Source organism: Rhamphochromis longiceps, linkage group LG12 (assembly GCF_057381845.1).
Source record: "Rhamphochromis longiceps isolate RC_006_pf linkage group LG12, R_longiceps_female_GT1.1, whole genome shotgun sequence".
NCBI classification, from domain to species: Eukaryota; Metazoa; Chordata; class Actinopteri; order Cichliformes; family Cichlidae; genus Rhamphochromis; species Rhamphochromis longiceps.
In genome coordinates this window covers 1,918,571-1,946,173 of record NC_140568.1, presented here as the reverse complement: position 1 = coordinate 1,946,173, position 27,603 = coordinate 1,918,571, and the positions used below count along the sequence as shown (strand labels likewise).

Below are 27,603 nucleotides of genomic sequence, written 5' to 3'. Positions count from 1 at the left end.
TAATCCTGCAATTTTTTTGTGAAAGACATTTCTCACCATGAAATTACCTGATAGCTTTAAACGGCGACACGTGAGCAGATTCACTGATTAATCAGAAAAGTTTAGCATGAATCTGGACATTAGATTTACGCTCGAAGTTTTAAGCTTATCAGATATCACTTGGTAGAAGCTCCTTACCGTTTGAAGAAATCTGCTGTCCTCTTTTGCTTGCATCTTTTTTTTCCATCCGAGACTGAAGTTATTCCATGTTAAGTAGTTTTTCTCCGTGAGGAACACAGCAACTCATCTTACCCCTGGGCACCAGGGACTCGAGCTCCGGATCTCAGCAGAAAAGTGCCAACAAAAGATGCAGATCCCTCCAAGTATCAGTTTGTCACACTTCTGTCCTCTGTATACTCTGTGACGTCACCACTGGAACGCTAACGCCTCTGCGTAACCATGGTTACAGGGGGACGCTTTGGAGCTCTCCTGCTCAACAGCAAAAGATTTCAGGGTAATATATAAATACTCCAACTTTAAAAACAAGTAAAAGAAATATACTGTATATGTGTATAGTGTACCGCGTAAGAGTTCATTTTCTGGTTAGTTAAAAGATGACCGATGGCAGCCATACTGACGTGAGTTGTTGACGATACGTCGAGCTGTCGATAAGCTGTCTTTGTGCTCTTATATACTGTTAGCCTTGTTTCGCTGGCGTTAGTGAAACTGCTTTGAACTGGATGTAACATTGTTGAACTCTAATGCTCAATGGATAAACTCTCGATGCGACGATGTGAGAAGGTAATTGTAACCCCGTGTTAATGCTGTCGTTTGATATTGTGTAATAACCAGCACATATGCTCTTACTGAGTGAAAATACAAAAGAGTTCAGGTCTGGGTTTAGCCCCAGTGTTTTAAGATCCCAGCAACGTTCGTTGTTATGCCCACAGTTTTAAAAGATGATAGGTTTCTGGGTGCTGACTCAGGGGGACCACTTTAGCTCATTGAAACCTTAATGCTATTTTAGTTTAAGACATTAAACTGGACACGTTTTGAATAAAATTTATATTAACAGAGCTATGCTAGACATAAGCAATTGTGTCAGTGTGAAGCCCGGCATATTTTAAGGTTTACAATAAACTCCAGCTCTTACTGAATCTGTAACGTTGCCTTGATCGTCCTACATCATTTTAAAATGCTGTATTTTTTTAATACTTTGTGTTGTTAGATGAGTTTTGTGTCACTGTGCACAGAGAAAAACTCACCTGATGTAGTGGTAAGGCCATGTTCACCACTAGATGGAGACAACCTGGCACAGGTATTTTCTATACGCACTAAATTTCACACTGAAAAGGCTTGCTGGAAGGTGTTTTTGCATAGAAAATAAAGAAAATATGTCTTGAGGTCTTTCCAGTGTTTTCAAAATGCGTTTTTCAGATACACATCAAAACTTCACACAGACAAACACACACACAAAACAACAAAATATATCAAATTACATGCACGTCTCATTCATTTTTTGAGAATCTCCCCACTTTTAATTTTCATGGAAAATAACTTGAGTTATTCATGACATGACATCATTTCAGATAACTTTGTCAGGTCAGTAAATAGCTGCCACATAAATCTAAATCATACATGTGTAATATAGAAAAAAGAAAAAACAGTTGTGCTGTTAGTTTATAATAAATGGGTAGGGGTGCATAGTCAGTAAAAGTTACCAAGGCTCTGCAGAGCTCCAAACCTGCTCTGCCACAAACAGAAGCATCAAAAATGTGCGCTGGGAGCTTCATGGCATGGATTTCTACAGCCAAGCAAATCTATATGTATGTGGCCAAGAACCTTAGTCCATGTAGGGCATCTTAGCACAGTTTACTTGTGTCAGTTAGGTCAGCTAGTGGGAGGGCAGAGAGGGCAGCCTCTTCATTATTTTATTGTAGAGTGACAGGAACTGCCTATGAGCTTCTAATCAGGCAGAAATATTGACAGAAAATATATAAAAGGATATACATTGATGAAAATCAAAGAAGAGAAATATTTATGTGGTGTTTGATTTTCCTGAGAACTGATTGGTTGTGATGACTCCTTCAAGTACTACATGCTACTTTGTCCTGCTAGTTAAGCCTGCTGTCTGTTCTCAGGCCTCCTCCTGCTTCACTGGCATATATCCATCACCAGAGGGATCCACTGACCTGCCTGCTGACATCAGACCACACCCCTGTGTCATGTGACCTGGCTGGAGTAGCAAAGCTGGACTCAGACCTGGCTCAGGCAAGTTCAAAGGCAGTTGTGGTAGAGAGAGCAGGGAGTATAGTAAAGCACTGGAAGGATGAGGTGGAAACAGGAAGCGTGTGGATTCAGTGGACTTGGCATCCTTCATGACCCTATCCTGACTTAGCTGCTCCTCTTCCACACTTCTGAATCCAAGCTGGGAGGCTCCAGGCTGTCAGCCTGCTGCTTCATAATCAGAGCAAACCTGAATAAACACCTCTGCTGCTTCCAAACAGCCTCTGAAAATCTGCCTTTTGTTTATTCCCTCCCACATTCTCGCCCTTGCCGTCAGGCTTCTCATCAGGGCTATCGGTCATATTGATGCTATCAGTCTCCATGCTCTCTTTACTGGCGTCTTCACAACTGCACATTCCTGAATCTAGATTCTGGAGCCTAAATTGATCAGTGTTGAGTCTCTCAGATTTCTCATAGTCTCAAATCACCTGCACTGACTCACTGTAGCTGCTGCTGCTTAGGAGGTGCTTACACTCTGCTTCATTTGGCTCCAGTTCAGATTAAGGGACAACACATGGAAAGACAGAAACAACAAATGTTTGAAAAATATTTACTGTTAGAAAACATTCAGTGAAAACAATATTGATTTTTCTGTTTGGCAAACGTCAAATCTGAGTCCCCAAAAGCCAATCAGACAGTAGAGTTGGTATAAACAGAGAGGAGATGAAGCTTCTTTTAGAAGGAGGAATGAAAATATTTAGATTCACTTAAAAGGATAATTCTCTATTTTTAGCACTTTCCACTTTCACTTTCTTGCCATTAAACTATAATTAGCTTTAATTTCACTTCAAATACATGAACTCAGAAAAGTAAGAGTGTGATTCTGGCAAAAGATTAAAAATGCTACATTTTACGGTTTAAAATCCCAGCTCACTGACCCTTCTGTATATGTGCTTCACTATTTGGATTACATTGCATTGTACAGGTAGACTATGATTGTATCTGTGGGGCTTAAAAACGATGGCATTTGTTCACACACTCACAGTAGGGCTGGTCTGGACATATTAACTGGCTCTAGGTGACAGAAAGCGCTGTAAGGACTGAGAAAAAACAGTATTAATCCCTTTTTGGTGCACATTATGACAGCTGGGATTTATGTATTGTGTATATTATGTGTTGAGGTTTTCTCTTTGCGACTGAGGTCCTTACTGGCAGTGAGATTTGTATTGAGCGTGCAGTGCAGAGTGATCAGACACACGTGCTGTTCCACAAACGGGATGTTTTTATTGTAGTCACTGCAGCAAGTGAGATCGGTGAGAAATAAACCAGGAGAGGTGGAGGGAAAAGATCAAACAACAGGTCTTAGAGTCAAAGATACAATCTGAATGAAGAGAACAAAAGGCTAACTGTGTGGAAGGCTGAGATACTCGTCACTCTGCAGACGAGCAGCAGAGACAGTTCAACAGTCCACAGAGTATTTTCCCAAAAGTCTCGGGGATCATTGAAATGTTTTCTGGCAAAACTGAGAGCAGCCTTTGTTCATTTTGCTCAGCAGGGGTTTCCATCTTAGAGTGGGGGAACCCTAAAATCAGCTGTAGTGGCTCTTTGTAGATTAACACAACTGAAATCAACAAGATGTAAGCAGGTATTTCACGAGTTGACCTGGCTGATTTCCACCCTCTACACTGACAGGTCATTGTTTACACCGTCTCTTTTTCTACATTTAAGCATCTTTAGCTAAAATTCATATTCATCTCTGTTACACTTGATGTAACAGACCACGAGCACCACAGCCATTGTGCATCAGTCACACACAGTTCTTTACTGTAAACCAACCTGATAATCCTGCACTAACCTGCAGAGGATTTTCATGGGGTCTTTAAATAACACAGTTAGTCTAAGTTAGCTTTGCAGCATGTTTCACAATATGAGAACATGAGGAAATCAATGTAAGCTTTAAATTTACATCAAATCCCACTGAGCAGTCCTTATCTTTAAATATAAGCTCTCCTCTTCCTGTCCTGTATTCTTTGTCCACCTCTGAGTGAAGTTATCTCAAACTTGCTTCTGTCCCTGTGAAATACAGCAGCTGGACTTTTAGCTATCAACACACTGTGAGACAAACTGCACAAAAACAGTTTGTGTGTTTGCTGATGTTTGTTGAGCTGATAGAAACGTTGCATTTGAAATGACCTGCCACTCCCTTTATGCTTAGGGCTTGTTAGATGCTGACGTATGGCAACCACAACTTATGGACACCTGCAGTCGTTCCAGAGCTGTGGCAAAAAAACAAAACCACACAGCGGGCCCACTTGGACCTGTTACTATGGCACACATGATCTCTTTTTACACTATGTCCCCTGGTGATTATTTGAAAGAGGACTGAAGGCTCACAGTGACAGAAACAATAACTCCCTGCAAATGTGTTAAACCAAAAGTAACGAGAAAATTTAAGCAGTCCAAAGTACAGATATGTGTTTAAAAATCCATCCATCCATCCATTTTCATCCGCTTTGTCCGGGGCCGGGTCGCGGGGGCAGCAGCCTAAGCAAAGAGGCCCAGACCTCCCTCTCCCCAGCCGCCTCCTCCAGCTTATCCGGGGGAATACCAAGGCGTTCCCAGGCCAGGCGAGAGATATAATTTCTCCAGCGTGTCCTGGGTCTGCCCCGGAGCCTCCTCCCGGTGGGACATGCCTGGAACACCTCACCCAGGAGGCGCCCAGGGGGCATCCTTGTCAGATGCCCGAACCACCTCAGCTGGCTCCTTTCGATGTGGAGCAGCAGCGGCTCTACTCTGAGTCCCTCCCGGATGGCCGAACTTCTCACCCTATCTCTAAGGGAGAGGCCAGCCACCCTTCGGAGGAAGCTCATTTCTGCCGCTTGTATCCGCGATCTCGTTCTTTCGGTCACTACCCACAGCTCGTGGCCATAGGTGATGGTAGGGACGTAGATCGACCGGTAAATTGAGAGCTTCGCTTTTACACTCAGCTCCCTCTTCACCACGACGGACCGGTGCAGCGTCCGCATTACTGCAGCTGCAGCCCCAATCCGTCTGTCGATCTCCGGCTGTGTTGGTGTTTAAAAATGTCAGGAAAAAAACTACTCCAGTAAAGTACAGATGCCTGATAGTTCTACGTTAGTACAGTAGAATATAAAGTATTTGTACTTTGTTACTTCCCCCTTGTGATGAACCTTAACTGAGGCGAGTGAGTCGTGCAGCTCTTTGGATGTTGTTCTGGGCTGAATGAGTCGTGGCTGGACGGCCGGCCACTCCTTTTTGACCACTGTTCCATGTTTTCCATTTGTGGACAATGGCTCTCCCTGTGGTTTGGTAGAGTCCCATAGCTTTAGACGTGGCTTTATAACCTTTTCCAGACCAACAAATCTCAAATGTGAATTTCTTACAGATTACAGAAAAAAGCCCTGACAGCTCATTGCTCAAACTGCACAGTTTTTTCCTTTTGTTTTTTAAACTGTAGTCGTAAAAAACTGACATTTCTGTGGTAAAAAGTGAAAAACAAACTTTTTTGTCATTTAATTGTTGTTTGCTTGATGACTTTGTGCAATATGAAAGGCAATAAAGGAGGTTTTTATTACTAGGAAAAGCTGTAAAACTTTAAAACACAGTTTAAAGTCCAAAATTCATGCTTGTTATTAATAACTTCAAGCGAGCATTCAGGCCTGTGAGACTCATTTAGACACTCAGACAGTGAGCCATGGCTCTGTGGTACACGCAGACCTCTATTCAAAGACCCTTTGTATATGTTTGGAGCTGTAATGGCACTCGATATTTGCCTTTTCCATTACTGCCAGGGCCTCGACACAAACTGTTTACATTGTATGATCATCAGTTAAAAGTTTAAGTGCAGTCGTCTTAATTTACAGGAAGTGTCCAACAGACAGACAGGATATGATGGAAATATAATGGAGCAGTGAAGTTGGAAATGATTTTGTGATTTATTTTTTTGTGAATGGGTCATCAGACAAAGTTTTTAAGACAGCCTGATAATAATAAATTACAAGAGAAGTACTTGAAGTATTAAGTAGTAAATGCATAAACAAGCTTTTCAGTGTCATTATGAAGCAGGATGTTTCTAATTTCAGAGATATTACAGAAATATAAGAAAGCTGTCCTACATATTTGTTTAATGTGCACCTTGAAGCACATATCCTGATCAAAAGACTTCAAGATTACAGATAATATTTAACCGTAAAAACATTAAAATTATGTGTAACAGCTGGGGGAAGTACAAAGGAAGGCTTCAGTCACCCCAGGCTCCCTCACGGTTCTGAAAAAAATGGGCCGCACACAAAGTCGTTTCTTGTACCTCTTGGCTCATATCAGCAAATTTCACTCCTGCTGGCACTGAATAACAAGTTTCTTCTGCACTGATTTAAAGTCAAATTCAGAGTCACAAAGCCAATTAGACAATAAAGTTGGTATGCTGTGGTTGGGGGTGGGGAGTAGTGAGCTGGGTGTGTGGAGGAGGTGTGAAGTGGCTGAGGTGGAACAGCAGCATGGGGGGTGGGTGAGTCTGCAGACGATGTTTAAGACTGCCTCCTGGATGAATCAAACCTGTTAAAGAAGTGATTCAGTTCATTTGCCCACCTCACATCACCCCTGGGCAGAGAGAGAAATCACCTGTCATGTGTGTGGACTGTGGGAGAAAGCCAGAGATCCCTAAGAAAACAACCCACAAAGGCAAAGGAGAATCTTCCTGTGAGGTGATAGTGTTAACCACTGAACCACATAGTTTGTCATCCACAAATTATTGGACATGATGTGATCTAATGGGGATAATCTATTCAGCAACATAATGAGTCCAGTTGCATCTTCTGTGGTGATACATCTCCAGACCTTTACTGCTGCCTTGTTGTGGTGTCACTCTGCCTTTGGTCTTCAGCAAGGGGAATGCAGCTCAGGACATCATCTAGCCTTTCGAGCTTGTTCTATCAAAATGCCATAAAAGTTACATAATTCTAAAAACAATTCTGACTAATTAAAACTGTATATTATAGGATGGACAGGCTTATAACACAGACTCAGATACTAATGTTGTTGAACCTGTTCAAAAAATGTCAGTTTCAACTGTGCAATTATGCTTAATTACCATGGCAACCAGCAGCAGCTTCACTGAAATGAATCTTCCCACAGTGACAGTGAGCTGCAGTGGTGCTTAAACTAGAAAATTAGATGCTCATGGCTTTAAGACAGTTGCCTGCGTTGTCAGTTTAGTAGGTAAATGTTATTTCTAGCATTTTGTCATATTTTTGTTCTTCAAAAATATTGATAAATTAATGTTGGACACAAATCGCATTATCTCTGAATGAGGGAATTCTGAGGCTTTCAACTGTATCTAATAGTTTTCAGTAGATTATGTCTGCATGTTTGTTGCTATATGTTTATTTCTTCCTGTCCAAGCATTAAATCAATAAAGGGTTTAATGCTTGGACTAAATCTGTATATGTAACATAAATTATAGACAACACAAAATGCATGTGTATTCCCTGAACCTAAGTCATTTTGCATTTGCTTGCTTTTATTTGTAGCCTGAAATCAGTGACTTTTGCACACAATAAATAAAATCAGTGTCTGAAAACAGGAAGCTGGTCCTAACAAAGGGCTTTCCGAGACATGGTTTGACCACTAAATTGCATTTTTGTGGTATCAAAAAGAACTTCAAAGGTTGTGACTTACTGATCTTTTGACTGTGATATTGAGTAATGGTAGTGTTGTCCCCTACCTAAAATACTCAATAGCTGGAGATAAAGAAAATAACAGAACTAGGATTTTTCCTTTTTATGTGCACGTAACAGTGCAAACCTTGACAACTCTTAAATAAATATGTCCAAACTCAAATTCCTGTCAAAAAGTCCTGGAGAAAGTGGTGTCCGCACAGGCATTCAGCTACGCTGCTAGCAAGTTGGCTACAAGCTAAGCTAAGTAAAGACACGGTGAATGAATACTTTGACTATAAATTTGACTATAAATTAGTGAGTACACGGAGAGGGTGCTTCAGATGAAGCGCCTGAAGATTAAACGATGAAATAAGAAGTTATCCAAAAGTTTTTATTAAAGTGCTACGCAGATAAGCTACACAAAAACACCATTGTATGTTGTAACAGGAACAGGAAGTGATACTCTAACGCAGAGTCTAGTACTCTAATACTAGTACTGCAGTCAATGGCTGTATCCCACTTCAGGGTCTGCAGCCTTAAAGTACGCAGCCCTAACAGTCCTCAAGGGCCGCGTACTCAAATACCGCTAAGGCCAGAAGTGCGAGGCTTGTGATATTGGACAGTCTAGCCTCCGTCGCGCTGGCCAGGTTGCCTTGCAACCATGATATTACCCGCTGGAAACGTTTCATACAGCATTGTTTGACAGAAATGAAAGAGAAAATCTTTGGTTCATCTGTTTGTTTTTATATGAGCTGTGTTTAATTTGATAAGTATCTGAGGCTGAGACCACAGGACTGTAAAAACATAATTGTTGGGCTTCATTTCTGTACTGAACAGTCATTTTAAGATTAGCTAGTAAATAAAAATTAGCTGATGTTGTTCATGAGACTAAAGTCATCTCACTGTGGTAATGTAAATATAATATGGCCAATATTATAGCTGGTCATGGACAGCTTTAGGTATGTGAGTGAACCACCTGACATTAGAATGTGTCTCCATGTACTTCATGAGTGACCACTCAGATCTCACTCCCTCGCTATATGTGGAAGTAGACATGTATGTTGCATCCAAAATCTGCCTATCTACTATATTTCCTTATCATGAGCTAAGAATAGAGACAACAGAACACACATAACACAAACTTTCAATTTACATGTTCCACCTATGAGCCCATCCCTCAAAACACATTACAATCAAGTGACAACAAGGTCTTAAAGCTGCAGAAGATAATATTATTATTTAAAATAAATTGAGGAAAAAAATCATTGCAAGTCATTTGATCATTACATCTCACTAACATTATGTAATTGAAGGGTTCCATTTTCAAAAAGTATGTCTCTGTGAGTTTGCATGTTCACTGTGTTTCATATGAATTCTGTGATTTAGTATTTTCATTTGTTTTTTCCTCAGAGAGCTGTTGACCACATCGTGAGTGGAGTCCAGCAATATCAGGCCCTGTTAGGAGCACCTGAAACAACAAATGACTGAGAGACATTCTGGGGACCTGGATCAACTAAAGATGATGCAATGGGGGTATTTGACCAGTGTGTTGACCCTTTCATTCAAATTGCTTCCACCCATTTGCAGGACAAGACCATCAAAGAACTGTTAAAACCAGTTGAACCAGAGATTATTGTTGCAAAACATACAGTATGTTATGTGAAGTGTCGTAGCCTGGGTCTTTTGACCCAGCCTTTTGTGTTTCTTCTTATTATTATTATGTATTCTGGTTGAGACTTTCTAGTTCGTTCTGCATCTTGTCATTCCCGGCCTGTGTGTTTCCTCTGTGTAAAGCCCGTGTTTCTTAGTCTGTGTCTTTGCGTGTGTGTTGAGTTTCCTGTCTCACTGTGAAGGTCTGTGTCCTGTGTCAGTGTATTCAGTTTGCATCATCCCTGTCTCGTCAGATTCATCAGGTTCAGCTGTGTGTCCCTCCTGTGTGCAGTCTCCTCGTTTCCCTCTGTGTGTATTTATAGCATGTGTCCTCTTGTGTGCGTTACTGGTCCGTCTGTGTCCCTCCATGCTGTTCTTCCTGCTTGTCGGTCTTCGTGTTACCTCCGCGCTCCATCCTCTCGTGGTCAGGTTTGTAGTTTAGTTCTTAGTTTTTCCTGTTTAGATTATTTCTGAGTTCTGCTTCCGCTTTTGGTTGTATGTCACTCTCCTTAAAGCTCACTTACATCTCAGTCAGTGCCTGCGCTTTGGGTCCTTCATTCATACCTCACACGGCTTGCCCCGCAAACAGTGACGTGAATAGTGGAGACTCCAGAGTTCTTGCCGTTAAGGACCATTGTTTTCATTATATACCGTTGGTGAAAAGTTTAGAGCAGCTGCTATCACAGCCAAGAATGCTTGCAGTGATTGATGAGAGGCCCATGCAAGGATGGCTTTTTTCATCATTTCATTGATGGAGACATTTTTAAGTCCGCACAGCATTGCGGTTGATTTTATATACAGATAAAATGGAACTAGTTGTTAGTGATTTATTACACCTTAGGTAACATCAGTCCTAAGTACAGATCAAGACTTCCTGCTTCTGCTTGCCATGGTAAAATCAAAAGATCTTCCTTGTTGTGCTATGGATGAGATGTTTGAGAGGATTAATGGTGATTTAATTGAGCTGTGTGATGGTGTCCGAGTTGTCACTGCAAGTGGTGAGAGGACAATTCACTGGGCACTCATATCTGTGTGTGGAGACTCTCTAGCTCAGCATGAAGTGGCTGGATTCAAGGAAGGAGTGGGTTTTGCCTACAGTAAATGCAGGCACTGCGAATGCCACTCTGAAGACATGCAGGAACAATTTAATGACTATTTGTTTGTTAAAAGGACCATGGCCAGTCATTACAAGAAATGTAATGACACTGAAAAGGCAAATACTGACTTTTTGAAAGACAATTTTAATATAACGTATGGTATAAACAGGAGAAGCAAGTTAACAGAATCTCCTCACATTGATGTAATCAAACCCCACAAGACACCATGCATGTTTTTCTTGAAGGTGTTGCCTCATATGAAGTCAAATGTGTTTTAAAGAATCTTGCGCTTTCAGGGCAAATGAACTTAGATTCATTCAACAGTGCAATTCTGTGTTTTCCTTATTCTCCTGTGGATGTGAGGGATAAGCTTTGTCCCATATCTGTCAGTATACGCTGTCATCAATGACAATAAATTGAAACAGTCAGCTGGGCAGATGCTGGTTTTCTTAAAAATCCTGCCATTTCTTATTGACAAAATTGGAGAAAATCATTACACACAAATGCTAGGTAAGATGTTAGGGATCGTAAAAATTCTGTTTTTGCCTAATATTGCTGTCTCAACTCTCTCCAGACTGAAGCTTTTAATAGAGCAACATTTAAACAACTGTTTACAGATGATTTGCCTCTTTTTCAATGTCACATTGACATGGTTTGATATGTAAGATTGATATGGGCCTGGGGCAGCCCATCCGACCCCACCGCAGAGGAAACTACACACACCCCATCATTTAATCGTATCCCAGACTACATAAGACAATAGACACCCAGTATCTCTCCCCCACCTGGAGAGCAGAGACCTCCTGCAACGATGTAACCTCCCTTCCAGTTGAAGAGGCCCCCAGTTCTGTTGATGCACCAGTCCCCGAAGCCCCAACCAGGTCATGACCACAGCCCCTGGATTGAGCCCTCCAGGAAAAACATCCCTAGGGAATCCCCAGACACCCCAAGCTGGTACCTGCCCCCAAAACAACCACAATAGCGAAGGCGGGACAAAACTATGACTCCCCACCCCCACTAGGTGATGGAGCTGATCAAAGGAGCCCAGAGGGATTGATCTAATGTGGTGGCAGAGGCTGTATCAAGATAAATATGATCTATCAGATGGTCTCCATATTGGTTAGAATTTAGATTATTTTTATTTTTAAAGTTCATGAGGACCATTTTCTTGGCAATCCATAGGGCAGTAAAAACCGTGTGGTCTGTATTCATCTCTGTAGTGACATCATCAGACACAAGCACCCTAGTTATGCCAAACGCATCAAAAGATCTGCTATGCCAAGATGACATCCCCACAGCAAATGAACAATCAGATTCAACAAATTCCATCTACAACTTGACCGAGGAAAAGCCAGAAGATAAAACCAAGCTTTGCAAGACTAAATCTGAAAAACTGACTTTGCCACAAAAATGGCAATCATTTTTCCACTCAAACCACAAACTAAAATTTCAAAAGCTAAACTAACACAAACCTGAAAACACACAAAATGGCTCCTGATGTTGTGCATGTATTTTCCCTCCCTGGAGCATAAAATCCTGTTACAGAAATCGAGAAATAAGGGAAATTTTAAGCATAATGCTGCAGTTTTGCATGGTGGAATGGGACCAATGACAGTGAACAGAAGACCCAAGACTAAAGCAGTAGAGGGAAGTTTGTTTATTGCTTTTACTGTCAAGGGATGTATGTTCGGAAGGACCTTTGGAGACATGTCCGCAGATGTATTAACAAACCAAAAGATGACACGGAAAAGACCCCACAAAGTAGGGCTGAACGATTATGGAAAATAATCTAATTGTGATTTTTTTGCCCCAATATTGCGATGCGATATGCGATTATTTTTTAAGGTCTTTGTCTTCTGTATTATTAAACAAAGACAAGCAATACATCATATAGTATGGCCAATACTATATTACATTAATTTTAAACTGTTCTTTCCTGGAAGACAGACCTCTGTTATGATGACATGAGGTGATGCATGAATTGATGACTGACATTTTTATTTAACTTCTTCAATCACAACAGTATATTTGAACATAAATGGTAAATGGCCTGTATTTATATAGCGCTTTTACTAGTCCCTAAGGACCCCAAAGCGCTTTACATATCCAGTCATCCACCCATTCACACACAGGTGATGGCAAGCTACATTGTAGCCACAGCCACCCTGGGGTGCACTGACAGAGGCGAGGCTGCCGGACACTGGCACCACCGGGCCCTCTGACCACCACCAGTAGGCAACGGGTGAAGTGTCTTGCCCAAGGACACAACGACCGAGACTGTCCAAGCCGGGGTTCGAACCGGCAACCTTCCGATTACAAGGCGAACTCCTAACTCTTGAGCCACAATCGCCCCTTTTTTTGTAAGCTAAAAATAGTTTATTTTTAGCTTCTGAATCAGAAGGCTAGTTCTGATTAGCTAATCAGAACTAGCCTTCTGATTAGCTAATCAGAACTAGCCTTCTGATTAGCTAATCAGAAGGCTAGTTCTGATTAGCTAATCAGAAGGCTAGTTCTGATTAGCGTCACCGCTGTCTCGGTGGAGTTTAATAAACTCGGCCGTCTGCTCCTTGCTATCTAAAATATAACCAGACACTGGTGTAAATTCTCGACTGTCTCATACTTCTGTTTAATAAGTTTTCTGTTTGACGTTTAGTCAGCTGTGTGAAAACCAAGGAGGAACCCACCCGGGGGATTAATAAAGTTTTATTTTATCTAATCTAATAACTTTAATCTCAGCCAAACCGATTTACTCACGAACAAACAAAACACTGAAAAAAGCCCAACAATAACATTTGTAGGTTGTCTAAGTGACTTATATATTACGTTTAACCCGAGCAGCGAAACTCCGCGGTGATCTGAAAATGATGTGCCGGGAGTTGTGCCGTTCTCGGCCGCATCAGTAACCCTCGAGCTCCCGGCTAGCTGTCGAGCTGGTGGGTAGCAGACGCCTCTGAAAACGTCGAAGCACTTTTGCAAATATGGGATATCTTGATAAACCGAGCAGATATTTGATGTTTACACAGCTACTTTCTCGCCTGAAAATATGTTAAAAGTTTATTTTGTGACCCAGAAAGATTAGTATGAGTAATTTTAAAACTTAGTAGCGGCCGCCATTGCTGGAAACTGGAGTTTGGCTGGGCCGCGCTATGAATTCTGGGATATGGTAGTAATTTGGACAGCCTTCGGCGCGTCGCTGTGACGTAATCGGTCTACAAATGCGGCCTCAGGAGGATGCAGCCCATGAATTTGGACATGTCCAGAGTATAATCGCAGCCTTTGCGGTTAGAAAATTGCACTTGATCATGTCGCGATATTATCGCAAATGCGATATATCGTTCAGCCCTACCACAAAGTAAGAATATATTCGACAGAAGCTTAGTGAAGTGGGATATTTGTTGTGTCTGCGTGCAGAACTTAGTGCATAACATGGAGAAAGCCATAATGTCTGCTAACTTCCAGAGAGTTGTGCAAGCGGTAAAGAAAGCTTCAGGTTTCGTTGAAGAGACACTGTCATTCACAAGCCTCGCACAAAAACTGGGACATACACTACACAAAATCTCTGACATTATCCATTGTCGAGCAGAGGATTAAGCCCTAATCAAGTCCATTGACACGTTCAAGAAGTTGTAAGCCTCAAATTGTCTCGCTGTGCCTTGAACACATCGAGTGAGACAAAGTATAAACATTGCCCTTCACAGAAGATGTTCAGATTCTCCCTCACTACTTTCAAAAATCTGCAGCAAATGCCTTTTGTTACTTGGAGAACGAAGCCACAGCTTTTTCTTTTTCATTAGCATTCAAGTCTCTGAATGAATACAGAATAAAGATCTTACCATTTACATAGTGCTCGAAGCAAAAGAGTAAAACAAGACAAAAAAAAACCCCTTCCATCTTAGAAGTACATTAAATTTCATAACGATAATCCAAGCAACACAGCACAGCTGGCCAAGATTTCCAAACTTCTTTTATCAATGGAGAAAAGACTTTCCATGATCCAGGGAAAATCGCTGGATGAGATTGAAATTCAAGGTTTGTATTGAAAGGAGCAAATATTAGGGCTAGGCAGGAGTTGATCATTATCCTTAATCAACAGAATTAAAACCTTAAAACACGGACAATTAACAGAATTGTCCGTGTACAATGATGGTACAGAACTCGCAACGTCGGCATGTGGTACACGTGAGCCTGTGCATGCAGTCGCTGAGTCCACAAACGCAGAGCAGGTCCAAGACACTGGAGATTGTGGTAAGTTATGACTATTTTGGTTTCAGTGGATAAAATGTGTTTGTTGCGAATATTAAAACTTAATCAAAATGTGTAACCAGCAAATGAAGTGCTACTATGGATGCCTACAGCAATGAAACTGCCGCTCCCTCTGAAGGTAAGGGAAGTTTAGGTCTAAGTACCCTTATGTGTTTTAAAATATAAATTTAAAATAGAATAAGACAGAATCAATAAAATGAGGTACAGTTGGTTCCCTAAGCTGATGGACACGTTCTTTGTAATTTTATTGTATTTCTGTCTCTGTACACCACCTACACCACCACAATGGATTTTAAAATTAATCAATCCATATGTGATTAAAAGTGTAGACTTTCAGCTTTAATTCAAGGGGTTTAACAGAATCACCACATTGTAGCCATTAAATGTAGTCCATTATTTTCAGAAGCTCAAGGTTAAGGACAGCGGACAAACATTTTTAGGGCAGGGTGTCCCCTGACTATTTCAAGACATACTATGGTGCTCAGAGGATGCATGCTCAATCATTAAGGTAAGTAAATCTCAAAAGGTTGATTCTGTTCATCTGGACATATTGTTTTCAGTGGGAGGAACGTCATGAAACGCTGCATCCAGACGAACAGAATCAACCTTTTGGGACGAACTTGGCTTAATGATTGAGCATGCATCACAAAACTTGTATTCAACTTATCTTTTTACACACTAGAACACTGAAAATGTATCAAATGTCTAAAATGAGACAATGTAATATTTAAAGCGAACATTAGCTCATTTTGATATTGATGGTAGCAACACACCTCAGAAGTTGGGAGAGGGTAGCATCCCTTCTTTTAACAACAATCAACAAATGTTTAAAACTGAGGAGATCAGTTGCTGGATATTCCAACAATTTTCTGCTTCTTCCAGATAAAAATGCTTCTCAAGCCCGTGATTCAAGAAGAGCTCCCATAAAAAAGGTGGTCCAAGGCTGAGGTTGCTGCAGTGATGAAGCATTTTAATGACCACATAAACAAAGGGAAACTGGCCACCAGAAATGAATGCAGTCATTGGAAACTGGCAGAGGAACCAGTGTTGGCAGGAAGAACAGTTCAGAACATAAAAGATTTGGTAAGAAACAGGTTTATCTGCGAAACAGCATAAAGGAGAGTGTTATATCCACTAGGATTACTGTTAATGTTAATGTACTGTAATTAACTCTGTTAATTACCTTTTTTTATTTTATTTAACTTCTTCTTTGAAATGATTAGCACGTTTGCATTAGTGGAAATAGAGAAAAGCTCTGTTTTATCACTTTGAATATTTTTTTATCACATTTGTTTGATTTTAAGACCTTTGAACTTCTCTTAGCTGTGATGTAGAGGCGACCAGGGGGTGGGACTTTAACCCCAGGTCTCATGACACATTACAGGGACTTGGAACTGAAAACTGGGTTTGTGTGTATGGTTATTCTGGAAAATGTGTTTGGTGCTTTGTGGTGCTCTTGTGGTCCTTGAGAAATGGTGCTTATAAAGTCCCTCTATAATCTGCACAAAAGAACTGCACATGTAAATGCACTATATGTATTAGCATGACATACTAATGCATACAATGTTCTATTTCTGCTTCTACAGATAAACTCGAGAAGCAACCCCAGATCGGATCAAAAGTAAAATTGTTTTTTTGGACGGTTGGGTGGATACATCATTTCCATAACTGGCCACCGAAAGGGTGTGGCCATCAACATGAGTACTGAGGAATAGAATATTTAGATGTACAATGAGATAGAGAGAAAATGAAGTATTGCACAGTGGTATTTTATAGAGGGAAAGCCCTTGGAATGGGGGGGCTGTGTTATCAGTGAATCAGAGGGGGTTGAAACGGTAGAAAAAAAAACTAAGCATGGTGCCCACATCATCCGTAAGTACGAAAACTATAAGAGTTATAGTTACCTAAGAGGCATATACATTGTTTAGTCAGCTGATCAGAGAGAATGAACATGTCTTTTGATTTATTAGGTTGAACAGCACAAGACTCAAAAGTACCATGGGCAAGCAGCGGTCCCTCTATAGGAACGAGCACGCCTGGTTGCAGCGTTACAGCTATTAGAGAAAATATTGAAGGCAGTTCGGAGGCATCTACTTTTTCCCCACAGTTCCAATGGAGGTGTTCATCATAAGCTACCAGAAATTTCAAGGCAGCCTGGGAGAAGATGAATATGGGGACTGCACCCACATTCAACATGCTATATTTCTCCAGTAGCACTTATGTAAGAAAACCTTTAATTTTTTAGACATACTATGAAGTAGGGTTGAAGTGTCATGGAATTTATTCATCTGGTTTCTTTTTAAAACATTAATTATTCTTCCCGGCCAAGCAACAGTTGGGACGTAAAACTTAACGACACAGTGGCAACATTTATGTGCTGTGATGCCATCACAGCCAAAAGGGTTTACCAAGGTTATTTAAACAAGCTAAAGTCAGACCTGTTTATGTTATACATTTATCTGTACACTTACATTTATTAATAATGAGCAATATTGCTTTGCACAGCTTAAGGACCCTGCAGAGGACACCCTCCAGAGCTGAGCACTGACAACGAATGCATTTTCAACATATGCAGCAAAGAAAGTGAAAAGGAGAGAGGACAGAGAATCTATGCAGGACAAAGACAATCAAGGATCTGACCAGGAAGAGCAGGAGTCATCAGGACCAGAGGAGCTTCTAGAAAGATGGCTCTCCCAGTGTCTGAATAACAAGGTATGTGTGCCCCGAATCCCAAAAGTGAGAGTTTTGATTGGTTGCACTCCTTTCATATATAATCTTTTAGTCCAACATGAACAAACGGCAGCACTACTAAATCCCTGCCCTGGTTCACAGAAGCTATTCACAGCTTTAGGTGAATTTGCCGTAAAACTAAGCGCCTGTGGAAAGCCACAAAACTTGAAGTTCATAAGCTCCACTATTATCTACCTTCAAAAACATGGTGAAAGATGTGAGAGCCACTTATTTCTCTGAACTACTCGCAGTAGGAAAAAGAAATCCTAAGGTTCTCTTCGACACAGTAAATAACATAGTCTCCCCCGCAACTCCGTGCACACCTGTCTTTTCAGATAAGCACTGCAATGACTTTCTAGGATTTTTCCAAGATAAAATCAGTGGAATCTTGGGATAATTTTTGATCAATCACTGTGGTTTTATGCTCATATCAAGTCTGTGACCCGCTCCTGCTTTTTTCATCTAAGAAACATTGCCAAACTCAGGACTATTGTATCCAAAGGTGAACTGGAGATGCTTGTCCATGCCTTCATCTCCTCTCGTTTAGATTACAGATTACAGCGTCAGAGTGAACTTCTTACGTGACTTCTACATTCAACACAGACGCTCTCACAACCCAAATCCCGATGTCGGTTTTGAATAAATTCACTTAAAAAAATTTTTTTTTTTTAATTACATTTATGTATGCTGTATGTATTTTGTTCATTCCTAGGTTGTCAGTGTAGATGAACCAAAATACTCTCTTTGGTCATTAACATTTGAAGCACTGGAACATGAAAAGTAACCCAAAATTATCCCTTTTCAGAAAAACAAAAACTTTTCAGAAGCACTTCAGGTTGTGAGGGCACAAAACTCTGTTTAGTCTTTCATTTTAGTGTTTTCATGTGGACGGAGATATTTTTTTTTCAAAACTTCACGTGTGGACGGGAGTTAAAACAAAACACCCTGAAAATCTCCATTTTCAAACATACTCATGTACATAGCCTTACTCTCTACAGGCAGAGGCGAAACAGAGGGGGAGACGGTCTGCGGGAAACAAAGAGAGATCTTAGTGCACGGTCCATGTGCTGGGCAGGTGAGCATATCTAGTGGAGCTGCAAGTAATCCAGCGGTCAAACACAGTGAGGTAAAGGCAACCTGTCATCTGGAGGCTTGACTGTGAGCAAAGAATTAATTCCACTAAAACAATGGCAACATTCAACTACTGCAATAACCTTCACTAATGCAGATTCACGGACAATCTGGCAATGGTGGATTGCTGGTCTTATATCTCTGCAGCCTCATTGCTCACAGGTGCAGCTAGTCGGTGGAAACGAAGGGGCCCCGCCCAGGGGTGAAGACACCAGGAACACAGGTGCTTCACCCAGACCATAACAACAGCTTTTGGCTCATTTCCATCAGCAGACCCTCTGTATAAAAACATACAGATATCATTTACAGACCATGTATATAGAGACAAGGACAAAAACAGTGATCACATTATATTAGAACAAACAATGACAACAAGAGTGGACAACATAGGCCAATATAGAAAACAATAATGGAAACACACCAGTTATATTGCACATAAGTCCTGTCCTGATATTGCACTGACCCATTACACTAATAACTGTGTCCCTTTTTGTAATGCTATAACTCTATTTCACGTGCAATATATAACCATGATTAATTAAACATGATCACAGCCACCCTTTTAAATTACTCCTAAAAATAGGGAGGCTTGTCCTTTCCCTCACTGACAGTGGAAGACTATTCCAGAAGCTCACTCTCTGATATGACAGAGCATTCTGTGAAAAGGTGGTCCGTCTAAATGCCAATTCATAATCACCTCTCACAGTGGCTCGAGTCAGTCGAGACCCGGCAACACTGCTAGACTTTAGATTAATAAGATCACTCATTGGTGGAGGCGCCCCACCATGTATAACCTTGTAGATCAGACAGGCACATTTAAATAATCTGAAATTGATAAAATTTAAAAACTTGTATTTATCTAAAATTTGACAATGGTAGTATGACAAAGGTTTCTTGTCTAATATTTTCAATGCTCTTTTGTAGCATACTTAAATTGGCCCAATAGAAGCAAGACTCGTATAAGACCAACTTGTAATACAGTATGGAGTATGAGCCAGTATCATAGAGTAATGTAATCGCTGCTGTGTCTGTTAATGAAGTGCGAATATGTCTAAAGTTCCGTATATTAACATTTACAGTTTGCTACTTTTTAACGTTTTTTTTAAAGGATAATTTCAAGTCTAGTAGCACTCAAAAAATACTTAAATTCCTCAACATTAATTAGTTCTTGTGCACCCAATCAAACTTTTATGCAGCCACGGTTGTTTTAGGTTTACTAAAACACAATGATACGTTTTTAAAAAATTACGGCACAGGCATGAGTCATTCAGCCATTTTTGTAAATCGCGTAATTCCAATGAAAGCTGATGGGCTGCAAAATTAGCAGTTTTGGCTTGTGGAAAAATTACCGTATCATTAGCATACACGATCGCGTCCACATTTTTGCACACATTGGGCAAGTCATTTACATAGAGTGAAAATAACAGGGGGCCTAGAATTGAACCCTGAGGTACACCTTTCGTACAGTGAAGATGGGGTGACTTACTATTCTTTATTTGCACGCATTGTTTTCTATCTAATAAATAAGACTGTATCCATTTAACAGTGTGATTACTAAAGTTAAATGTTGACAGTCTAGATAAGAACTCAAACGCATGCTTAAAATCAACAGAAACAGCCGCAACATAACGGCTCTTGTCTAAATAAGACTTCACCATCTGAACAAAAGCAGACAGTCGTTTCAGTTGAATGAAGAGTGTGAAATCTGAATTGCATAGGGTGCAAACCGGGTTGGAATCATTAAGATGCTCATTGATAGAATTCACAACCCACTTTTCCGCTATCTTTGAAAAGATAGGGACCAAAATACAAGATTTACAATGCTTAAAAAAACTGGTATCACAAACAAACTCATCCCTTGCTTTAGAACTTTTTAATTTTGAGATATACTTTCTATTTCATTTTCTGTAATTTTTTTGAATATTGAACTTTGAGTCTTGAGAAGAGACATCCATTTTGGGGTCGGTATTCCCCCGGTATTTTGTTGAGAGTGACGTGAATTATAAAACAATTGTGCAGTTTCATTAATGGTACTTTGGAAGAAATCATTTAACTTAGTTGCTAGGCTAGGGTGAGAGGCTCTGATACCAATTCATTGGCAAATTTAAGTTCAAGGTCTTTATCTGTTTTGTGTTATTTATCCTAGATTTCATGATGTGTCGTTGCTAGTCTTTTAGTTTTGGTTTCTCTCTCAAGTATTCCTAGCTCAGTATTTTCTGAGTTCTAGTTCTTAGGTTTGGTACCTTGCTCGGTGTCGAGTCCGTGTCTCTGTCCCTGTCATGTGCTTCCTGTTTTATTTTGATAGTGGTGTTTTGTGTTCAGCTTCTGTTCCCCGTCTGCCTGATTACTTCTAGCTGTGTCTCCCACTCCCTGATTTCTCCCTTGTGAATTTTAGTCCTGTCTTCCCAGTAGTGATGTGTCGGTCGCGAACGAAATGGCTCTTAGAGCCGGATCTTTGACGTGAACGACACGAGCCGGATCCTTATCGCGTAGTGATGGGATTTCCGGCTCTTTTTAGAGAACCGGCTCTTTCAGTTCTCCCAGACAGTTGTTGTTGCATCGTACCCTCACACAGGTGTGTAATTCCTCCGTGCTCCTGGTTAAAGTATAATTTGTTAGTTTTTTTTAGTCTTTAATTTCGTAGGTCTCAAGTTTTCATGTTAGTTCCCTATTTCCCAGTTTATATGTTCTGTTCCCTGCATTTTGTCATCTGAGTTTTTCAGCACAGTAAAGCTGCCTCTTTCAGTTCATTCCTCCATGTTCCGAGTCCTGCGTTTAGGTCCTTGCAGCAGGCCTATGTAAGCCCAAACACAGCAAGGATTTTGACTAAGAATTCAGAAAAAACGTGATTCACCAAACCAGTTTGTTGAAGATGCACATTATTCTGCAGTCAAGTCTCTTTGAAGTCACCATACTAATATCTGTTTAACTGGGAAAAAAACAGTTGTGAAAAAAATACACAATTAAAAAATGCTTTTAAGGTGAAGTGGCATTTATTTATTTCTGATATGGTTTTAGGTCACAACAAAAAAGACCAAGTTGGATTCACACCTATACCAATAATCGACACAGGTACCCACCCACTTGAAAAGTAAAGGCAAGTAGGCAGAGCAGTTAGTACTTCGTTTGTGCAGATTTGTGCAGGTAAAATTATTGTTTGTGCTGCTTTGACTTTTGAGATATTACACTTTATTTTATAGGTCATTCAAAGGTCAACATCCCAGACTGCTCGATAATGGACCAAAGTGGTCTACTCTTGTGCTGTAAGGAGTGTCATGGCCAGTAAGAAATGTCATGTGACAGACAGACGGCAATTAACAGTTCAATTGAACTCCAGTGTTTCATGAGAAATACAGATCTCTCCTTGCACACTTGCCACTCCAAGCGGTTCATGTCTGAAAACCTGTGTGAACAAATCGCTAAAGAGTTGTGTGAGGGCAGAATGGAACCAGCTGTATGGAGGTCAGCGCAGGCAGCAGATTTGATGGATGTTGGAGATCCTGAGCCAAGCCACTTTCCAAATTTGGCCACTCTGCGAAAAACCAAACAAGAGACTCGGACCCCATTGCATCTCTGCAATTATTAAAATATAGTGTTCCTCACAGTGGTAGCATCCGAGATATTGGGCTGGACAGGTTTTCTGTCATTACTGGAGTCAAACTCAGATGCATGTTTACAAGACATTGTCAAAAAAATCTCCCCCAACTGTGTGTTTGATGCAAGTTGTGAGAAAACCGCTGACACCAAATGGCCATATCTTCCTTTATCAAGGCATTCTGACAGAAAACAATTGCCTCAGTGTCTCAGTGGTGCAAATGCTGTCAGAGAAACAGGATGTTAATGCCATCACAAACTGGTTGACAGAATGGATTCGTGCAGGTGCACCTGTGCCAAAGGAAGCTGGGAGTGACTTTACTCTGGGAGCTCTGGTCAAGGATTTCCCTGCTCATCCTGATCTGAAGTCCTACCTTAATGAATGCTTTCATGTCCTTCTTGGAACCCAGTCTGCCAAAGTCCCCCCTTGTTTTATCAGGGTTGATGTTGTGCACTGCATCAAGATGATATGCCAGTGGGACTGCCTGAAGAAGAAAACACATCGTGTTAAAGATTTCTTTGTCAGGTCATTAGCAAAGCTTCTTCAGTCACAATACTTGGACGATGCAAAACAGCTCCTACGTGCTATCACTGTTGTGGCCCTCAGTGAGGCAGAACGTGATGAAGGAGCCGCCCTTCCTTCAGAAAGCTGCAAGAAATACCTGAAAGCCCAAATTCCTCAAGACTCCATCATCATTCCAGATGAACAGACAGAGGAAAGTGAGAGATTGGATTCAGTTGATGAGATCCAGACTGACCTACGACACTGGGTAACAGAAATATGTGAGGAGAGCAGGTCACCTGCTGCAGCAAACGAGGATAGAGATAATATTCACTTTCTCCCTGAGATTATTCCTCATATAATAAGACTCGCAAGTTACTTGCCACTCTGGACATGAATAATGGTCCCTCTCTTCCAAAGCACCAGCATCACAGCAAGTTCAGCCACTGTTGAAGCTGAGTTCAAACACGAAAACTTGCCTGTTTGTGTCAATCCCTTTATTGCTCATCATCTTTCCTTCATCGAAGGAAATATGCGGATTTGTTCTGCAAAAGATCAAAGATGAGGCAACAATCACTATAAGTCACAGATGCCAATTCTGGCTCCATGACGACTCGCAGTGCAGAAGACAAAATGAAAATGGATGCTCACCCGTCTGTGGGATCTGATGCTGCCACAAACATTCCTCTGGCTGATGAAGATGCAGTTGAGAACTGGAGGGGCCTGGCTGTTCCACCCAAAAAAGGGAAGAGGACTTCCTACCTCTCTCCATGTACCGAATGGCTCCATGCAGATGAATCTTTTGGGGTGAAGGTGGGATTATTAAAAAGTGGAAACCTTCATCAGCCTATTATATTAGGGCAGCGGTTCTCAAACTCTTTACAATGAGTATCACCTCAGAAAATATATGGCTTTTGAAGTACCACCATTATGACCGACATTAAAATACAATAGTATAGACCTATTTAACAACATATACAGTTTACACGAGACAATTTTATTTCTTATAAGAATGTTATTTATTTTAACTGTCATAAAAAGCCGCAACTGTACTTGACTGAAACACCCATCAAGTGACAATATGAAGTGCACTGCATTTACACATTCAGGATGTGACAGATGTACTGCACTGAAACACTTAGCAAGATTGTTAACAAGTGTACTGCATGAAAACATTGACAGCAAAAGGGATATAATAACAACAGTGTCATGGTCCTGGGTCAAGCGACCCAGTATTTGAGTTCCATGTATCTTCTGTATTCATTTGCACCTAGCTTAGTTCACCTAGTTAATTTCTAGATTGCAGTTTAGTTTTGTTCCTTAGTTGTTTATGTCATCTCCCCCTGTACTAAGTCTCCCCGGTTCATGCGTCATGTCTGCGTGGTTATGTTTAGTTCTTGTCATGTCTAATCTCCATGTTTCCTGTTTTACTTTGAAAGTCTGTATTCAATGTCAGTGTATTCAGTTTCACTTCTCCTGTCCTGTCTTTAGGTTCATGTGTGTCAGCTGTGCTCCCATGTGTGGCCTCTTCCCCTGATCATCCCTCATGTGTATTTAGTCTCTGTGTTTCATACAGTCTGTGTCGCGTCGTCTGTGTTCTCACCTCCATGACCGAGTTTTCTTAGTTTGTCACAGTACTAGTTTTCCCAGTTTAGTTATAGTCTAGTTTAGTCACGCTATCCCTGCTTTGTTTGTACACTTTGTCTTCAGCCATAATAAAGGCTCGCTTTCTGTTAAGTTCACTCCCGTCTACTCACTTGTGTACGCACCTGGGTCCATTACACACACCACCACACGGCCTGTCTCTGCAGACCGTGACAAACAGCTACATGGAAACAATCAAAACATTAAAATTTTGTTGTTACTTGGTCTTCATACCTAATGAGAGGGATGTGCATGGCGTTCTGTGATGTCTGCGTCGATTGAGGTCAGCTTCAGCATCAAGTTGGATTCAGCATCAAATCTGTTTCTATATTTTGTCTTTATGAAGGAGAGTGAAGAGAAGCCCTTCTCAAAAAAAATATGTGGTCGCAAATGGGAGGAGAACGTGCACAGCCTTGTCTGAAAGTGCTGGGTATTTGCTGCGCAGCTGCATCCAAAAGTTCAAACAATGTCTGATTTCTGAAAGCAGACTTCAGTGTCTCATCACAAGATAGTTCTGTAAAGCTCTCCTGCTCAACAACTGAGAAATCCTCGGGTATGTCAGAGGCTTTAATGCTGAATGGATTTCTCATCCAGCTGTTCACTTCTGCTGTCGCTGGGAAATATTTATGGGCTCAAATTGTGGTCATAAATATTTTGTATTTGTAAATCAGGATTTGTATGTGTAAAAAGATTTTGTGTGTGGACTTAGCCAAAAAATATGTGTGAAACTCTGCACTCAAGTATCAAGCTACAAGTACGAATTTTGACCCCGTTTTTCTTCCTTTCATCTGATTGGCCAATGTCATGTCAATCACAAATTTAACTATCCAATCAGAGAACAGATGGGTTTGGCTATTGGAGGGTGCTTTATGGAGCATGTTTTTGATGTTTTAGAAAGCGACTGCTGTTTGAACGGTCATGCCGCATTGAATCCGTCTTTTACGTCACTGACACAAGACAGACGCCAATTATCAGCGCCGGAGAAGACAAACGAGAAAGCATGGCGGAAACTGTAGACGGAGCGAGTCAATGGACAGAAACTGAGGTTTTGGACTTGATTAGCACAGTGGTTCCCAATTTTTTTTTTTGCTAGGCCCCCCCTTGTTTTGCAAGAAAAATGTTCCCCCCTCCGGCGCGTGCACGTGCGCACAAACACATCCTCCAACCACACGCACCCATATTTTGCTCCATTGCGGTTTATTTCACACCTCAAACATTTAGTAAACAATTAAGCAAATACAAGTAATCTGCAGGTAGTAATAAAATAATCTCCAAACTCTCTTACACTGCGTCCGCACCTACACGAGTATTTTTGAAAACACAGCTGTTTCGTCCACGTAAACGGTGTTTCAAATCACCGAAAACTGAGATTTTTTTAAAACTCCTTTTTTGCGTTTACGTGTGGACGAGGAATACAGAGTTCGTCACACAACGTCAAAGGTATGCGCCTTTATTCACATCACGCTGTGGCCACGTTATTGTTTACATGAGATGAACTGCAGAATGGAGATAGAGACGAAATGCTGTTAATCTGACTGTCTGCAGGTTTTACACGCAGTTACTGTCCCTCCATTTACAAAGGCAGAGGCGTCACGCTGTGATTATTTTACGTGTTGTTTTTTTCCTGTGTAATAATGTTCAACAATGCTATCAATACATTTTTCAAAAAATGCCTCTCTGTGCAAAATGGGTTGAAAAACAAACAGCTGTGGGATCCTGTTTGTCCGGGATTTGAAGAGCCCAGCGAAAACCAATCCTGCAGGGAGACCTACCTCAGCACTTGTGCAGGTGAAACCAAAGAGAAGATTTGCTTCAGCATATTTTCTAGTCTTTGGCTTAGAATGAAGTTGGTTTGGAAACATATTCAGCGATGCTTCATCTCCTGCTTTGCGTTTCTGTGGCCCCCGTGCTAGCAGTGTCCAAGCGTTTGGTTTTTTTCCCCCCCCTTTTCATACCGCGCCCTGCAATGGATCTGCGCCCCCCCCCCTAGGGGGCGGGCCCCACACTTTGGGAAGGTCTGGATTAGCATATGGGGAGACAATTCTATTCAAGCTAAACTTGAAGCGTGGTATTGTAACCGGGCTGTGTTTGAGTGCATTGCCAAAGAAATGGTTGGACACAGGTGAACGTGGCTACAGTGTCAGAGGAAAGTGAAGAGCCTCAGAGCCAAGTTTAAAGAAGCTAAAGATATAAACAAACAAAGCGGACGTGGTCGAGTCACCTGCCGTTTCATGATGAGCTTGACTGTGTTTTGGGCGACAAACCCATTTGTCAGCCAATAGAGCTGATCGATAGCTCCATTGAAACAGCCGAAGAACAGCCTGAAAGTCCAGGGGTTATCGCTAGTCCAGCTTTCAGCCTCAACAGTGAAAAAGGTATGCTAACTTGTACTTTGTTGTAGTCATGTGTGGAGAATAAAATTGTGGGTGCAAGTAACGTTACATTAAACGTTCTGTATAACCCATGTCTAAACACATAACATAACTGAATAAATTACTGAACAAAAATTGAGAACATTCTATATGTCAGCAATAGCGAAATTATAAATGAAGGCTGAACTACATCAGCTGTAACCATGTACATAGCATTTTAATAGGTTGTATGATTGTATATTTGTATTTTCAAAAGGTGCCTGTACACTGGGTGATGGTACTCCTGTGTTGCTGACATTTGATTCTGCCTCAAAGGAAAGTTCATCTGCAGTCAGTGCAGATAAAGAATGCATAAAAAAGAATGCATACATATATTAAATAGAAAATTGTTGTTGCAAACTTTTCATTATCCTATTAGAAAAAACATTTTTCAAGTAAAGTGTCATGTCGAGACCTCACAAGGCAAAATAATGTATCCCTAAGAGTTCAATTTTACTCTGGATTCCTAAGCATGGATAAAGCACACACGTATCTTCTAATTAATACAACTCATTTTGTCAATGAGAGAGAAGGGAGAGATTGTAATGTAAGACATACTGTAGATTGTGCAATGTTTTTCAAATAAAAACCGTGAGCTGACCCAAATGATCAAATACACTACACTCTTAATTTCTGACCTATACTATTTTGGTGATGTTCTTATTTCTCCAAGGTGTGTACAAGAACTGCATATGAAA

At 40.9% G+C, this 27,603-nt stretch overlaps 2 long non-coding RNA genes across 4 annotated transcripts; both read left to right on the top strand.

Annotated features, from left to right (window-relative positions):
• Positions 1-437: 437 nt before the first annotated feature.
• LOC146656549 (uncharacterized) lies at positions 438-12,388 on the top strand. Of its 3 annotated transcripts, none has more exons than XR_014914168.1 (3): positions 438-493; positions 2,121-2,250; positions 9,294-12,388. It is a non-coding gene; the product is annotated as an uncharacterized LOC146656549 (long non-coding RNA). The 3 variants fall into 3 exon arrangements; XR_014914167.1 differs by lacking the exon at positions 438-493 and adding an exon at positions 506-780; XR_014914166.1 differs by lacking the exon at positions 438-493 and adding an exon at positions 1,234-1,297.
• A 757-nt stretch (positions 12,389-13,145) lies between these two features.
• LOC146656548 (uncharacterized) lies at positions 13,146-19,792 on the top strand. Its single transcript, XR_014913895.1, has 5 exons — positions 13,146-15,011; positions 15,776-15,976; positions 16,480-17,114; positions 17,399-17,605; positions 18,622-19,792. It is a non-coding gene; the product is annotated as an uncharacterized LOC146656548 (long non-coding RNA).
• Positions 19,793-27,603: the final 7,811 nt, after the last annotated feature.